This window comes from Bombina bombina, chromosome 2 (assembly GCF_027579735.1).
Source record: "Bombina bombina isolate aBomBom1 chromosome 2, aBomBom1.pri, whole genome shotgun sequence".
NCBI lineage: Eukaryota > Metazoa > Chordata > Amphibia > Anura > Bombinatoridae > Bombina > Bombina bombina.
In genome coordinates this window covers 470,879,620-470,897,897 of record NC_069500.1, presented here as the reverse complement: position 1 = coordinate 470,897,897, position 18,278 = coordinate 470,879,620, and the positions used below count along the sequence as shown (strand labels likewise).

Genomic DNA, 18,278 nt, shown 5'->3' with positions numbered 1-18,278 from the left:
TATATAAAACACATGAACTAATGCCCTCTAGTGGTGAAAAACTGTCAAAATGCATTCAGTTTAGAGGCGGCCTTCAAGGTCTAAGAAATTAGCTTATGAACCTCCTAGGTTTAGCTTTCAACTAAGAATACCAAGAGAACAAAGCAAAATTGGTGATAAAAGTAAATTGGAAAGTTGTTTAAAATTACATGTCCTATTTGAATCATGAAAGTTTATTTTGGACTTGACTGTCCCTTTAAGCAACTTTCTAATTTACTCATATTATCAATTTTATTATTTGTTCTCTTGGTATCTATATTTGAAAAGTGGGAATGTAAGCTTACATTCCGGCTTTTAAAAATAAAGATACCAAGAGAACAAAGAAAAAAATTGATAACAGGTGTAAATTTGAAAGTTGCTTAAAATTGCATGTTCTATCTGAATCACAAAAAAAAAAAATGTGGGTTTCATATACCTTTACCATAATAACATATCAGCCAAGTCTTAACATCTCTAAAACAAACTAAAATAATTTTTACCGGAAAAGTGCACTGTTTTTTAGTTGTTATCTGATAAAGCCAATTAGGTACATATATGTAGCAGGATTAGCCGTGAGAAGTCAGCAGGGTGCATTTCAAGCACTGATAATTGGAAATTGATCAATTTAAAGTGAGAAATCATATGAATTTTTTTTAGGTTTCATTACATTTTATATAAAAATCTCAAGGTATTTACGGTTCCTTTTAACTTTTAGTTTTCAAAACTAGGCAGAACACCTTTAACATGAATGTAATGCAATATTTAAATACGTTGTAGCTTTGTTGTAGGTTTATTACCCTTTAAATTGAGACACAGAGAAGCAGCAAAAATGCCTAGTGATTTTTATCCCAAAACTGTAAAAAAAATGGGGTAAATTTGCAGCACTGCATTATGACTGAATAGCACCTCAAATTGCTTATGTTTGTTTACCACAGGGCTGCATTGTCATAATTTATTTATAGAGTGCCAACCGATTCTGATTTTCTTTTTTTGTTTTTAACTAAATACACTTTCTAAAATGTACACACACACACACACAAAGTCTAGTGTTGGTTGCGAGTTTAAACATTTGGATTGGGTAAAAAGCACTCCAATATTTCTTAAATGCTGGCAAGTAGACAAACAGAGCACACGCATACAATACATAGTACATACAATTCTGATCTTTCTCTGCTTCAACAAGCAAGTAGGGCTAAATATCTTACCTTCTACAAACCTAGAGCAAATTGTGCTTACTTCAGGCCATAAATACAAAAACAAGAGAATACATTTCACTGAATATGTACATTTTACAAATGTTTTGAAGGTATAAAAGGTAGCAGGACCAAGCAAGCAGTGACGGTTCTATAGGCACTTCCAAGTGCACGTCTAGCAACCTCAATAAGTGGCAAAGGGCTCTATAAATTATGTTCCCCACCTTTGTTAGCCCCCCAAATAATAAGCTTTAGAACCACCACTGCAAGCAAGGAAGATCTTTCCTCTGAGTAGGTATGATAAAAAGGAGCCTTGGAGATGAGAAGGGGAAATAGAATGAGGAGAATAGTGATGAGAGATGTATGGAGTAGAATAGACACAAATATCAATGGATCAGGGGCAAAACTACAGGGGGTGCAGAGGTCGCAATTGCGACTGGGCCAAGCTTAAAAATAAAAATAAAAAAAAATATGATGCTTCACTAGTGTCTCTGACTACAGGGGTTAGTCTTTCAGTTTTACCCATTGGTGTTTATGTGTGTGTGTGTGTGTGTGTATGTATGTATGTGAATGTATTTATGTGTGTGTGTGTTTGTGGAACCAGCAAATTGCAGCATGGAGGGAGGGGGTAAACAGTGTCACTATACAGTACCACTATATACAGTATGGGGGGTGGTCACTTTATAAAGTACTGGGACAGGTAGGGTCAGGCCAGCCATCTCACTGGCAGATTACAAACTGTGTCACTGACTCACTATATACATTACTGGTGGGTTAAACAGTGTCACTATATACAGCAATAGGTGGTCAGACCATCTCACAGACTGTGGTCACAGGGTACCTCCTTTTGCAGACATGTAATCCGATTCACATTTTTTTTCTGTGTTAAAGTTAATAAAAAAAAAAAAGATATGCATCAAATTCACTTTTTTTTCGGGGGGGGGCTTCTTAGATTCTTGCACCTGGGCCCTGTGGTTTCTAGTTACGCCTCTGCAATGGATGATAAATGATGGGTGTGCAAATATATTTGGATGTGAGATTTTTTTAGACCTGCCAGGGTAGGAACAAGCAGTGATGTGCCCCTGACACTAATCAGAAAGATAGAGAGTCTGGCAGAGGGCTTTATGATATATTTCTAATAATTCCTAGTGTACTGTGTAAAAAGCATTGATAATGTACACTGGACTGTACTGCACATTTACAAAAAATCTTCAGAATATACAGTGCTAAGAAGTTCTTGACAGATTAAAAGGGGAAAGCTGTAACGATTGTTTTACACATATTGTAAAAGGCAGACATGAAGGGGGAAGGAGCCCCACTTTATTTCTTTCATGATTCAGATAGATGAGAATAAAATGTTAATAGATTTACTTCCATTATCAATTTTGCTTCATTCTCTTGGTATTCTTTATTGAAGGAGAAGAAATGCACTACTGGGAGCTAGCTGAACCCAGTTAGCTCCCAGTCCCAGTAGTGCATTGCTGCTCCTGAGCCTACCTAGATATGCTCTTAAACAGAGGGTAACAAGAGAACAAAACAAAATTAATAAATTAAGTACACTTGAAAGTTGTGTAAAATTACATGCTCTATCTGAATCATGAAAGTTTAATTTTGACTTTACTGTCCATTTACAAACATTTGGTTTAGCATTCCTTTACAAGGGACATTAAACAGTATGAGAGTAATATAAAATAAATTATATATAGTAAAAATAAAACATAATTTATGTAAGAACTTACCCGATAAATTCATTTCTTTCATATTGGCAAGAGTCCATGAGCTAGTGACATATGGGATATACAATCCTACCAGGAGGGGCAAAGTTTCACAAACCTCAAAATGCCTATAAATACACCCCTCACCACACCCACAATTCAGTTTAACGAATAGCCAAGTAGTGGGGTGATAAAGAAAGGAGTAAAAAGCATCAACAAAGAAATTTGGAAATAATTGTGCTTTATACAAAAAATCATAACCACCAAAAAAGGGTGGGCCTCATGGACTCTTGCCAATATGAAAGAAATAAATTTATCAGGTAAATTCTTACATAAATTATGTTTTCTTTCATGTAACTGACAAGAGTCCATGAGCTAGTGACGTATGGGATATCAATACCCAAGATATGGAACTCCACTCAAGAGTTACTAGAGAGGGAGGGATAAAAATAAACAACAGCCATTTTCTGCTGAAAAAATAATCCACAACCCAAAATATAAGTTATTCTCATAATGAAAAGAAAAACTTAAAACATCAGCAGAAGAATCAAACTGAAACAGCTGCCTGAAGAACTTTTCTACCAAAAACTTCTTCTGAAGAAGCAAATACATCAAAACGGTAGAATTTAGTAAATGTATGCAAAGAGGACCAAGTTGCTGCTTTGCAAATCTGATCAACTGAAGCTTCATTCTTAAAAGCCCACGAAATGGAGACTGATCTAGTAGAATGAGCTGTAATTCTCTGAGGCGGGGCCTGACCCGACTCCAAATAAACTTGATGAATCAAAAGCTTTAACCAAGAAGCCAAGGAAATAGCAGAGGCCTTCTGACATTTTCTAGGACCAGAAAATATAACAAATAGACTAGAAGTCTTCCTGAAATCTTTAGTAGCTTTAACATAATATTTCAAAGCTCTCACCACATCCAAAGAATGTAAGGATCTTTCCAAATAATTCTTAGGATTAGGACACAAAGAAGGGACAACAATTTCTCTACTAATGTTGTTAGAATTCACAAACTTAGGTAAAAATTTAAATGAAGTCAGCAAAACCGCCTTATCCTGATGAAAAATCAGAAAAGGAGATTCACAAGAAAGAGCATATAGCTCAGAAACTCTTCTAGCAGAAGAGATGGCCAAAAGGAACAACACTTTCCAAGAAAGTAGTTTAATGTACAAAGAGTGCATAGGCTCAAATGGAGGAGCCTGTAACTCCTTCAAAACCAAATTAAGACTCCAAGGAGGAGAAATTGATTTAATGACATGTTTAATATGAACTAAAGCCTGTACAAAACAGTGAATATCAGGAAGATTAGCAATCTTTCTGTGAAATAAAACAGAAAGAGCAGAGATTTGTACCTTCAAGGAACTTGCAGACAAACCCCTATCCAAACCATCCTGAAGAAACTGTAAAATTCTAGGAATTCTAAAAGAATGCACAGAGAATTTATGAGAAGAACACCATGAAATGTAAGTCTTCCAAACTCAATAATAAATCTTTCTAGAGACAGATTTACGAGCTTGTAACATAGTATTAATCACTGAGTCAGAGAAACCTCTATGACTTAGCACTAAGCGTTCAATTTCCATACCTTCAAATTTAATGATTTGAGATCCTGATGGAAAAACGGACCTTGAGATAGTAGGTCCGGCCTTAACGGAAGTGGCCAAGGTTGGCAACTGGACATCCGAACAAGATCCGGATACCAAAACCTGTGGGGCCATGCTGGAGCCACCAGCAACACAAACTATTGTTCCATGATGATTTTGGAGATCACTCTTGGAAGAAGAACTAGAGGCAGGAAAATATAAGTAGGCTGATAACACCAATGAAGTGTCAGCGCATCCACTGCTTCCGCCTGAAAATCCCTGGACCTGGAGAGGTATCTGGGAAGTTTCTTGTTAAGATGAGATGCCATCAGATCTATCTCTGGAAGACCCCACATCTGAACAATCTGAGAAAACACATCTGGATGGAGGGACCACTAACCCGGATGTAAAGTCTGACGGCTGAGATAATCCGCCTCCCAATTGTCTACACCTGGGATATGAACTGCAGAAATTAGACAGGAGCTGGATTCCGCCCACGCAAGTATCCAAGATACTTCTTTCATAGCTTGGGGACTGCGAGTCCCGCCCTGATGATTGACATATGCCACTGTTGTGATATTGTCTGTCTGAAAACAGATGAACAGTTCTCTCTTCAACAGAGGCCAAAACTGAAGAGCTCTGAAAATTGCACTGAGTTCTAAAATATTGATTGGTAATCTCGCCTCTTGAGATTTCCAAACCCCTTGTGCTGTCAGAGATCCCCAGACAGCTTCCCAACCTGAAAGACTTGCATCAGTTGTGATCACAGTCCAGGTTGGCCGAACAAAAGAGGCTCCTTGAACTAAACGCTGGTGATTTAACCACTACGTCAGAGAGTGTCGAACATTGGGATTTAAGGATATTAATTGTGATATCTTTGTATAATCCCGGCACCATTGATTCAGCATACAAAGCTGAAGAGGTCGCATGTGAAAACGAGCAAAGGGAATCGCGTCCGATGCTGCAGTCATGAGACCTAAAACTTTCATGCACATAGCCACTGAAAGGAATGACTGAGACTGAAGGTGCAGATAGGATGCAACCAATTTTAAATGCCTCTTGTCTGTTAGATTCAGTGTCCATGACTCTGACTCTATCTGGAAGCCTAAAAAGGAAACCCTTGAATGAGGAATCAAGAAACTTTTCAGTAAATTGATCCTCCAACCATGTTTTTGAAGACACAACACTAGTTGATTCGCATGAGATTCTGCAGAACGTAAAGACTGAGCTAGTACCAAGATAGCGTCCAAATAAGGAAACACCGCAATACTCTGTTCTCTGATTACAGAAAATAGGGCACAAAGAACCTTTGAAAAGATTCTTGGAGCTGTTGCTAGGCCAAATGGAAGAGCATCAAATTGGTAATGCTTGTCTAGAAAAGAGAATCTCAGGAACTGATAATGTTCTGGATGAATTGGAATACGAAGGTATGCATCCTGCAAGTCTATTGTGGACATATAATGTCCTTGCTGAACAAAAGGCAGAATAGTCCTTATAGTCACCATCTTGAAAGTTGGTACTCTTACATAACTATTCAAAATTTTCAGATCCAGAACTGGTCTGAATGAATTTTCTTTCTTTGGGAAAATGAATAGATTTGAATAAAACCCCAGACCTTGTTCCTGAAAAGGAACTGGCATGATTACCCCTGAAACCTCCAGGTCTGAAACACACTTCAGGTAAGCCTGAGATTTTACTGGATTTACTAGGATGCGTGAGCGAAAAAATCTTCTTACTCTGAATCCTATTAGGTCTATTCGGTACCCCTGAGAGACAATGCTCTGAATCCATTTATTTTGGACAGAATTTATCCAAACATCCTTGAAAAACCTTAATCTGCCCCCTACCAGCTGAGCTGGAATGAGGGCCGCACCTTCATGTGGACTTAGGGGCTGACTTTGGTTTCTTAAAAGGCTTGGATTTATTCCAATTTGAGGAAGGCTTCCAATTGGAAACAGATTCCTTGGGGGAAGGATTAGGTTTTTGTTCCTTATTTTGACGAAAGGAACAAAAACTATTAGAAGCCCTAGATTTACCCTTAGGTTTTTTATCCTGAGGCAAAAAAACTCCCTTCCTCCCAGTAACAGTTGAAATAATAGAATCCAACTGAGAACCAAATAAATTATTACTTTGGAAAGAAAGAGATAGTAATCTAGACTTAGATGTCATATCAGCACTCCAAGATTTAAGCCACAAAGCTCTTCTAGCTAAAATAGCTAAATACATGGATCTAACATCAATTTTGATATAAAAAATAGCATCACAAATAAAATGATTAGCATGTTGCAGTAAGCGAACAATGCTAGATTCTCCAACCAAAAAGTTGATGCAGCTGCAACATCAGTCAAAGAAATTGCAGGCCTAAGAAGATGACCTGAATATAAATAGGCTTTCCTTAGATAAGATTCAAGTTTCCTATCTAAAGGATCTTTAAAAGAAGTACTATCTTCCATAGGAATAGTGGTATGTTTAGCAAGAGTGGAAATAGCCCCATCAACTTTGGGGATCTTTACCCAAAACTCTATTGAAATAGCTGGTAAAGGATACAATTTTTTAAACCTTGAAGAAGGATTAAAAGGAGTGCCCGGCTTATTCCATTCCTTAGAAATCACATCAGAAAATAAAAAAAAAGCATCAGGAATAGGGAAAACCTCTGGAGTAACCACAGGAGGTTTAAAAACAGAATTTAAACATTTACTAGTTTTAATATCAAGAGGACTAACTTCCTCAATATCCAAAGTAATTAACACTTCTTTTAACAAAGAACGAATATACTCCATTTTAAATAAATAAGTAGATTTGTCAGTGTCAATATCTGAGGAAGGATCTTCTGAATCAGATAGATCCTCATCAGAGGAGGATAATTCATTATGTTGTCGGTCATTTGAAATTTCATCAACTTTATGAGTTTTTAAAAGACCCTTTACATTTATTAGAAAGTGGAAATGCAGACAAAGTCTTCTGAATAGAATCAGTAACAAATTCTTTAAAATTCATAGCTATATCATGTACATTAGAAGTTGAAGCAACTGCAACTGGCAATGTACTATTACTGATGGACACATTGTCTGCATGTAAAAGTTTATCATGACAACTAATACAAATGACATTAGGAGATATAATTTCCACATTTTTACAACAAATGCACTTAGCTTTGGTAGAACTGATGTCAGGTAGCAAAGTTCCAATAGATACTTCTGAGACAGGATCAGATTGAGACATCTTGCAAAATGTAAAAGAAAAAACATATAAAGCAAAATTATCAATTTCCTTATATGACAGTTTCAGGAATGGGAAAAAATGTAAATAGCATAGCCTTCTGACAAAGAAAAAGGCAAGAGGCAAATAGCAATGGGGTAATAATGAAAAAAATTTGGCGGCAAGTATGACGCACAACGTAACTGAAAATTTTTGGTACCAACCATGTCCGGAAATGACACACTCGCGTCATTAATGACGCACCCTGTGTGAAGAACTCGGCGTCAACTATGACGCCGGAAATTATGAACTTGCGTCAACGGACGTGCCTTTCGCGCCAAAAAAATTCTCGTGCCAAGAATGATGCAATAAAATGTAGCATTTGGCGCACCCGCGAGCCTAATCCAGTCAGCAATTTGAAAATGTAGTCAATTGAAAAAAGACTAAACCCCAGGTAAGAAAAACATTTCTTAAAATTTACTTTCCCCAAATATGAAACTGACAATCTGCAAAAGGAAATACATGAACCTGACTCATGGCAAATATAAGTATAATACATATATTTAGAACTTTATATTAATGCATAAAGTGCCAAACCATAGCTGAGGTGTCTTAAGTAATAAAAACATACTTACCGAAAGACACCAATCCACATATAGCAGATAGCCAAACCAGTACAAAAACAGTTATTAGTAGAGGTAATGGTACATGAGAGTATATCGTTGATCTGAAAAGGGTGGTAGGAGATGAATCTCTACGACTGATAACAGAGAACCTATGAAATAGATCTCCCGTGAGGAAAACCATTGCATTCAATAGGTGATACTCCCTTCACATCCCTCTGACATTCGCTGTACTCTGAGAGGAATCGGGCTTCAAAATGCTGAGAAGCGCATGTCAACATAGAAATCTTAGCACAAACTTACTTCACCACCTCCATAGGAGGCAAAGTTTGTAAAACTGAATTGTGGGTGCGGTGAGGGGTGTATTTATAGGCATTTTGAGGTTTGGGAAATATTGCCCCTCTTGGTAGGATTGTATATCCCATGCGTCACTAGCTCATGGACTCTTGCCAATTACATGAAAGAAAAATAAATACCTTTGCAATATAATTTATTTTCTATTTTCCTGTAATTTAACTCTGAAATGTATGAGCTTTCCAATTCCACTGAGTTTCTTTTAAGTAATGGGCACCCCCATATTGAAACCTAGGTTTCCCCTTATCTTCTCTTCTGATAAGGATAATTAGAGGGGAAACTGTTAGATTGCTAATTTAAAGGGATATTAAACAGGAAATAAATGCTAGACATTATGATGTATTCAAAACAAAGATTAGCCTGAGAATAATATATAGATTTCAAAATGTCAGCGCCCATTACTTTATAAAAACAACAATTTTTAGAGTTAAATTACAGGAAAAGGGATAAAATAAATTATAACTAATAATTGCAAACTTGTTTTACTACCCATTGTAAAACATGTTAAGTAGATAAAAATAAACCACCTATCATTGTAGGTGTCATAACAGAATGCATTGTTTATTTCACATTATACATTATTCTTTTCCCCTATTTCTAAGTGATGAATTATTTGCCTTCCTTCCAGTAATAATTTAACATAACACTATGGGAAGTTTATTTTAAAAAAATCTGTTAATGTAACATTAATAGCCAATGTGTAAGTGACTTTTTGTTTCCATACCTTTTTTGTTGGAACATCTCTGTTTCCCTTTCAACACTATTAGTTGTTTTCCACCATTTATCATAATCTGAAACAAATTTTCCCTATATACACAGTGAAGCTTTATCGTCAGTTTCTATGACCTATAGATGCGCTTTGGCTCACAATGAAGAATGAAAACCCTTGTGAATACAGCTTGAAAATATAAATCCAGTGGAGCTATCCTACATGGTCTGCCCTGTTTATGCACTAGAGAGATTAACAAGTAGACAGAATGTCTGTGCTGATGCTGGGAATCTCTTATCCAAGTTACTTTAAACATATTGATCACCAAAAGCTTAGAAATGCTTGTAAGAACTGTAATGTGCCGTCCACCTGCACAGGGAGGGGGCTTGCTCAGCATCAGGGGGGGAGGGGGCAATGAAGAGACCTCACATGTAGGGTTGACAAGTGACAGTACAATATTTTAAAGTCTTACAATTATGTTTACAACACTATACTTTTTATGGTTTACCAGTGCAAGCTATATGGCATTACAGCCCAACCTCTTCTTCATTATAACACACAGGGCGAAACAGTAAACCTACATTTATTCTTAATTGCATTGGTCCTTCTATGTCAGGGCCCAAAATAAGGTTCAAACATGAAATAGAAATAAAGGTCAATTTAAAAATGAAGAAGCGCTTCTCTACCCTGGAACACATGGGATTTATATGACTGCTCTATGTGTTACTACAATGAAGGGGGTACAAAATTATTGGTCTATTACTGGCTCAAAAAGAGTGTTACTGACAAAAAGGGTTAATTTACAGACAGCCAAGAATGAGTTAAAAAAAAAAACACCACATCATTACTCTGTTTCTAGCTACCAGGAGGGTAAAATCACTTCTCAGTGGGTTAGTGGAAGTAACTTAAGGCAAAATGACTGCTCTTTGTTGATTACTTGAACCATGAAGGGTTAAAATCAAGGTTGTGTGTGTGATACCAACACCCAAGGGAGTTAAAATCACTACTGTGTGTGTACTACTAGCAGCCAGGGAGTGAAATAGGTGTTCTTCATGTTACTGATAGGGGTATAAAGCTCTGCTCTTATTAACTGGAAGCAACAACGTGTAAAAAAAAACACTGTTCTGTGTCTGCTAGCTATCATTGTTTGTTGCTGGCAACTGAGGTAGTGTTTTGGAGAGGATCTATTGCCTGACCCCCACCTACCACTATTTCTTGGCCATCTTTTCATGGTCTATTTTTTGTGGAGGACAGATGGCAACGCTACTCAAATGGTATGAAGGGGTGTAGGATGTACCCCACAGTGTGAGTGTGGCAGTAGGGAAAGATCTTTCAGATACCATATTTAAACACTTATACCACCTAAAGGGACAAGAGTCCCTTTGTTTGAAAGAGAGAAGTCTACCTTTTCAAATGACAGGTCTCATGTTCCTTAACCCCTTAAGGACCACAGCACTTTTCCATTTTCTGACCGTTTTGGACCAGGGCTATTTTTACATTTCTGCGGTGTTTGTGTTTAGCTGTAATTTTCCTCTTACTCATTTACTGTACCCACACAAATTATATACCGTTTTTCTCGCTATTAAATGGACTTTCGAAATATACCATTATTTTCATCATATCATAATTTATTATAAAAATGTTTTTAAAATATTATGAAACCATGGGGAAAAAAACACACTTTTTCTAACGTTGACCCCGAAAATCTTTTACACATCTACAGCCACCAAAAAACAACCATGCTAAATAGTTTCTAAATTTTGTCCTGAGTTTAGAAATACCGAATGTTTACAAGTTCTTTGCTTATTTTGCAAGTTATAGGGCAATAAATACAAGTAGCACTTTGCTATTTCCAAACCATTTTTTTTTTTTCTTCAGAATTAGCGATAGTTACTTTGGAACACTGATATCTGTCAGGAGTCCCTGAATATCCCTTGACATGTATATATATTTTTTTTTAGACGACAAACCAAAGTATTGATCTAGGCCCATTTTGGTATATTTCATGCCACCGTTTCACCGCCAAATGCGATCAAATAAAAAAAACGTAACATTTTTCACAATATTAGGGTTCTCACTGAAATTGTTTACAAACAGCTTGTGTAATTATTGCACAAATGGTTGTAAAAGCCGCAAAATGCCGCTGCGCACCATACATGTATTATGCCCAGCAGTGAATTGGTTAATTAGGGAGCTTGTAGGGTTGATTTTAGCATTAGTGTAGTGTAGTAGACTACCCAAAGTATTGATCTAGGCCCATTTTGGTATATTTCATGCCACCATTTCACTGCCAAATGTGATCAAATAAAAAAAATGGTTCTCTTTTTCACAAACTTTAGGTTTCTCACTGAAATTATTTACAAACAGCTTGTGCAATTATGGCACAATTGGTTGTAAAAGCTTCTCTGGGATCCCCTTTGTTTAGAAATTTCAGACTTATATGGCTTTGGCGTTGCTTTTTTGTAATTAGAAGGCCGCTAAATGCCGCTGCTCACCACACTTGTATTATGCCCAGCAGTGAAGGGGTTAATTAGGTAGCTTGTAGGGAGCTTGCAGGGTTAATTTTAGCTTTAGTATAGAGATCAGCCTCCCACCTGACACATCACACCCCCTGATCCCTCCCAAACAGCTCTCTTCCCTCCCCCACAATTGTACCCGCAATCTAAAGTACTGGCATAAAGTCTGCCAGCACTAAAATAAAAATTTGTTTGTTTTTTAAAAACATATTCTGCTGTGTAGGATCCCCTCTTATCCCCCCAACCACCCTGATCCCCCCCCCAAACAGCTCTTTCTAACCCTCCCCCTCTACCTTATTGTGCTCCATCTTGGGTACTGGCAGCTGTCTGCCAGTACCCAGTTTGCCATAAAATATGGTATTTTTTTTTAATTTTTAAATATTTTTCTGTAGTGAGGCTGCCCCCCCCCCCTCAATAACCAACTCCCCACCCCCTCCAATATCCCTTAGATAAAAATCCCCCCTCCTCTCTCCCACCTTATCGTAAGCAAATTGTGCATAGTGTAGCGTTTCCACCTGCTACCGCCCCTGTGTACGCTCCCGACGCTGCCACATGTGATCCCGCCCCCCTCTGATGCACATCCCCCATCGATAGCCTACCCCCTCCCTGCAACGGCTTCCACCCACCAACGATAGTGACCATCGATGGCCGATGCAGAGAGGGCCACAGAGTGTCTCTCTCTTCATCGGATGGCTAAAAAAATGTTATTGCAGGATGCCTCTATATTGAGGCATAACTGCAATAACATGAAAGCGTCTGGAAGCAATCAGGATCGCTTCCAACGCTTGAAAACAATAACGGTGTACAGGGTACGTCCTTGGTCGTACCATTTTTTGTAGGACGTACCCTGTACGTCGTTGGTCGTTAAGGGGTTAAAGGGTCAGTTTACTCAAATGTCTCCCCTTAAATTTGATCCCCATGATACACTTTACCTGCTGGATTGTAATAAATTGTTTACAAGTATTTCCTTTACCCTTATATTGGCATTTGAAATAGTTGAATAAGCCTGTGGTATCCCCACCTATTCTGAAAGTTTTGGCCTTAGGGCCAAGCTATAAATAAGCTGTGTAAACACAGCCCGCAGAAGAAATGACACTACCAGTGGGATATAGAAGAGAAAAGGTAATAAAATGTAAATTTTCCATTGTTCTCTCCAAGATTGGTTTACGGACAGATATAAGATAAAGAAACATTTATATGTACACAATTAATAAAGTAATGAGATCTGATTATACCTACAAGCTCAACACATTTTATTAGGTTGTGGCTTCAAAACACAAAACCAGCTAATTCTTATACACAAATAAATCTTAAAGAGCAATTTCTCATACATTTTATACTCTGCAACTGGTAAAAAAAAAGTATTTGGCGACACATTAAGGGAAAAACAATTTTACAGTATACTGTCCCTTTAGGATGCAGGTGATTACAAAAATAGCAAACACCTGAAGCAACAAACTGCTGTCTTGCCTAATGAGTAGAACTCTTTCATAAAGTCCAAAATAAGGGGTCACTGGTCCCTCTAGAATGTAGGTGATCGCCAGGAGGGAGGTTATTACAGAGCACCTTTAGCCCCTTTAATTTAAACTTCCCTTCTTTTGAATCAAGGTTTACAAACCACTGGAGTTTGCAGGTGATCAACATGGCAAAGACCTGCAACCCATTATCATTAGGAATGGGTGAAAGTCAAATAGTTTTTTGCAAAAAATAATTTTAGCATTAAAAATGATAGACTACACCAGAATTGTTATGGTATAAAAACATAATTTATGCTTACCTGATAAATGTATTTCTCTTGTAGTGTATTCAGTCCACGGGTCATCCATTACTTATGGGATTATATCTCCTTCCCAACAGGAAGTTGCAAGAGGATCACCCAAGCAGAGCTGCTATATAGCTCCTCCCCTCACATGTCATATCCAGTCATTCGACCGAAACAAGACGAGAAAGGAGAAACCATAGGGTGCAGTGGTGAATTAAAATTTAGATCTGCCTTAAAAGACAGGGCGGGCCGTGGACTGAATACACTACAAGAGAAATAAATTTATCAGGTAAGCATAAATTAGGTTTTCTCTTGTTAAGTGTATTCAGTCCACGGGTCATCCATTACTTATGGGATACCAATACCAAAGCTAAAGTACACGGATGATGGGAGGGACAAGGCAGGAACTTTAAACGGAAGGAACCACTGCCTGTAGAACCTTTCTCCCAAAAACAGCCTCCGAAGAAGCAAAAGTGTCAAATTTGTAAAATTTTGAAAAAGTGTGAAGTGAAGACCAAGTTGCAGCCTTGCAAATCTGTTCAACAGAGGCCTCATTCTTAAAGGCCCAGGTGGAAGCCACAGCTCTAGTGGAATGAGCTGTAATTCTTTCAGGAGGCTGCTGTCCAGCAGTCTCATAGGCTAAACGTATTATGCTACGAAGCCAAAAGGAGAGAGAGGTAGCTGAAGCTTTTTGACCTCTCCTCTGTCCAGAGTAAACGACAAACAGGGAAGAAGTTTGACGAAAATCTTTAGTTGCCTGCAAATAGAACTTCAGGGCACGGACTACGTCCAGATTATGCAAAAGTCGTTCCTTCTTTGAAGAAGGGTTAGGACACAGTGATGGAACAACAATCTCTTGATTGATATTCCTGTTAGAAACTACCTTAGGTAAGAACCCAGGTTTAGTACGCAGAACTACCTTGTCTGAATGGAAAATCAGATAAGGAGAATCACAATGTAAGGCAGATAACTCAGAGACTCTTCGAGCCGAGGAAATAGCCATCAAAAACAGAACTTTCCAAGATAACAGCTTAATATCAATGGAATGAAGGGGTTCAAACGGAACACCTTGAAGAACTTTAAGAACTAAGTTTAAGCTCCACGGCAGAGCAACAGTCTTAAACACAGGCTTAAACCTAGCCAAAGCCTGACAAAAAGCCTGAAAGTCTGGAACTTCTGCCAGACGTTTGTGTAGAAGAATAGACAGAGCAGAAATCTGTCCCTTTAACGAGCTAGCAGATAAGCCCTTTTCTAAACCCTCTTGTAGAAAAGACAATATCCTAGGAATCCTAACCTTACTCCATGAGTAACTCTTGGATTCGCACCAATATAAATATTTACGCCATATCTTATGGTAAATTTTTCTGGTAACAGGTTTCCGAGCCTGTATTAAGGTATCAATAACCGACTCCGAGAAGCCACGCTTTGATAGAATCAAGCGTTCAATCTCCATGCAGTCAGCCTCAGAGAAATTAGATTTGGATGGTTGAAAGGACCCTGAATTAGAAGGTCCTGCCTCAGAGGCAGAGACCATGGTGGACAGGACGACATGTCCACTAGGTCTGCATACCAGGTCCTGCGTGGCCACGCAGGCGCTATCAGAATCACCAATGCTCTCTCCTGTTTAATCTTGGCAATCAGTCGAGGAAGCATCGGAAATGGTGGAAACACATAAGCCATGTTGAAGACCCAAGGGGCTGTCAGAGCATCTATCAGCACCGCTCCCGGGTCCCTGGACCTGGATCCGTAACAAGGAAGCTTGGCGTTCTGGCGAGACGCCATGAGATCCAGATCTGGTTTGCCCCAACGATGAATTAGTTGAGTGAAGACCTCCGGATGAAGTTCCCACTCCCCCGGATGAAAAGTCTGGCGACTTAGAAAATCCGCCTCCCAGTTCTCCACGCCTGGGATGTAGATCGCTGACAGATGGCAAGAGTGAGACTCTGCCCAGCGAATTATCTTTGAGACTTCCAACATTGCTAGGGAACTCCTGGTTCCCCCTTGATGGTTGATGTAAGCCACAGTCGTGATGTTGTCCGACTGAAATCTGATGAACCTCAGGGTTGCTAACTGAGGCCAAGCTAGAAGAGCATTGAGTATTGCTCTCAACTCCAGAATATTTATTGGGAGGAGTTTCTCCTCCTGAGTCCATGATCCCTGAGCCTTCAGGGAGTTCCAGACTGCGCCCCAACCTAGAAGGCTGGCATCTGTTGTTACAATCGTCCAATCTGGCCTGCGAAAGGTCATACCCTTGGACAGATGGACCAGAGAAAGCCACCAGAGAAGAGAATCTCTGGTCTCTTGGTCCAGACTTAGCAGAGGGGACAAATCTGAATAATCCCCATTCCACTGACTTAGCATGCATAATTGCAGCGGTCTGAGATGCAGGCGCGCAAATGGCACTATGTCCATTGCCGCTACCATTAAGCCGATTACTTCCATGCACTGAGCCACTGACGGGCGTGGAATGGAATGAAGGACACGGCAAGCATTTAGAAGCTTTGATAACCTGGACTCAGTCAGGTAAATTTTCATCTCTACAGAATCTATAAGAGTCCCTAGAAAGGAGACTCTTGTGAGTGGTGATAGAGAACTCTTTTCCACGTTCACTTTCCACCCATGCGACCTCAGAAATGCCAGAACTATCTCTGTATGAGACTTGGCCATTTGAAAGCTTGACGCCTGTATCAGGATGTCGTCTAGATACGGAGCCACCGCTATGCCTCGCGGTCTTAGAACCGCCAGAAGTGAGCCCAGAACCTTTGTAAAGATTCTCGGGGCCGTAGCCAACCCGAAGGGAAGAGCTACAAACTGGTAATGCCTGTCTAGAAAGGAATAATCTTAGGTACCGATAATGATCTTTGTGAATCGGTATATGAAGGTAGGCATCCTCTAAGTCTACCGTGGTCATGTATTGACCCTCTTGGATCATGGGTAGGATGGTTCGAATAGTTTCCATTTTGAATGATGGAACTCTTAGGAATTTGTTTAAGATTTTTAGGTCCAAGATTGGCCTGAAGGTTCCCTCTTTCTTGGGAACCACAAACAGATTTGAGTAAAACCCTTGCCCTTGTTCCGTCCGCGGAACTGGGTGGATCACCCCCATTACTAAGAGGTCTTGCACACAGCGTAGAAATGCCTCTTTCTTTATTTGGTTTACTGATAACCTTGAAAGATGAAATCTCCCTTGTGGAGGAGATGCTTTGAAGTCCAGAAGATATCCCTGAGATATGATCTCCAACGCCCAGGGATCCTGGACATCTCTTGCCCAAGCCTGGGCAAAGAGAGATAGTCTGCCCCCCACTAGATCCGTTTCCGGATAGGGGGCCCTCTCTTCATGCTGTCTTAGGGGCAGAAGTAGGCTTTCTGGCCTGCTTGCCCTTGTTCCAGGGCTGGTTAGTTTTCCAGCCTTGTCTGTAACGAGCAACAGGTCCTTCCTGTTTTGGAGCGGAGGAAGTTGATGCTGCTCCTGCCTTGAAGTTACGAAAGGCACGAAAATTAGACTGTTTGGCCTTTGATTTGGCCCTGTCCTGAGGAAGAGTATGACCCTTACCCCCAGTAATGTCAGCAATAATTTCTTTCAAGCCGGGCCCGAATAAGGTCTGCCCTTTGAAAGGAATATTAAGCAATTTAGATTTAGAAGTCACGTCAGCTGACCAGGATTTAAGCCATAGCACTCTGCGCGCCTGGATGGCGAATCCGGAGTTCTTAGCCGTTAGTTTGGTTAAATGTACAACGGCATCAGAAACAAATGCATTAGCTAGCTTAAGTGCTTTAAGCTTGGCCATAATCTCATCCAATGGAGCTGTGCGAATGGCCTCTTCCAGAGACTCAAACCAGAATGCCGCAGCAGCAGTGACAGGCGCAATGCATGCAAGGGGCTGTAAGATAAAACCTTGTTGAACAAACATTTTCTTAAGGTAACCTTCTAATTTTTTATCCATTGGATCCGAAAAAGCACAACTATCCTCCACCAGGATAGTGGTACGTTTAGCTAAAGTAGAAACTGCTCCCTCCACCTTAGGGACCGTCTGCCATAAGTCTCATGTGGTGGCGTCTATTGGGAACATTTTTCTAAATATCGGAGGTGGGGAAAAGGGCACACCGGGTCTATCCCACTCCTTGCTAATAATTTCTGTAAGCCTTTTAGGTATAGGAAAAACGTCAGTACACACCGGTACCGCAAAGTATCTATCCAACCTACATACTTTCTCTGGAATTGCATCCGTGTTACAATCATTCAGAGCCGCTAATACCTCCCCTAGCAATACACGGAGGTTCTCAAGCTTAAATTTAAAATTAGAAATCTCTGAATCCGGTCTCCCTGGATCAGATCCGTCACCCACAGAATGAAGCTCTCCGTCCTCATGTTCTGCAAATTGTGACGCAGTATCAGACATGGCTCTCACATCATCAGCGCGCTCTGTCCTTAACCCAGAGCTATCGCGCTTGCCTCTTAATTCAGGCAATTTAGATAATACCTCTGTCATAACAGCAGCCATGTCTTGCAAAGTGATTTGTATGGGCCTCTCTGATGCACTTGGCGCCACAATATCACGCACCTCCTGAGCGGGAGGCGAAGGTACTGACACGTGAGGAGAG

At 39.6% G+C, this 18,278-nt stretch overlaps 1 protein-coding gene across 1 annotated transcript in view; it reads right to left on the bottom strand.

Moving 5' to 3' along the window:
- The window catches only part of TRPV4 (transient receptor potential cation channel subfamily V member 4), a 305,278-nt gene that overhangs the window by 218,766 nt on the left and 68,234 nt on the right, over positions 1-18,278 (bottom strand). The gene's annotated exons all lie outside the window — the stretch shown is intronic.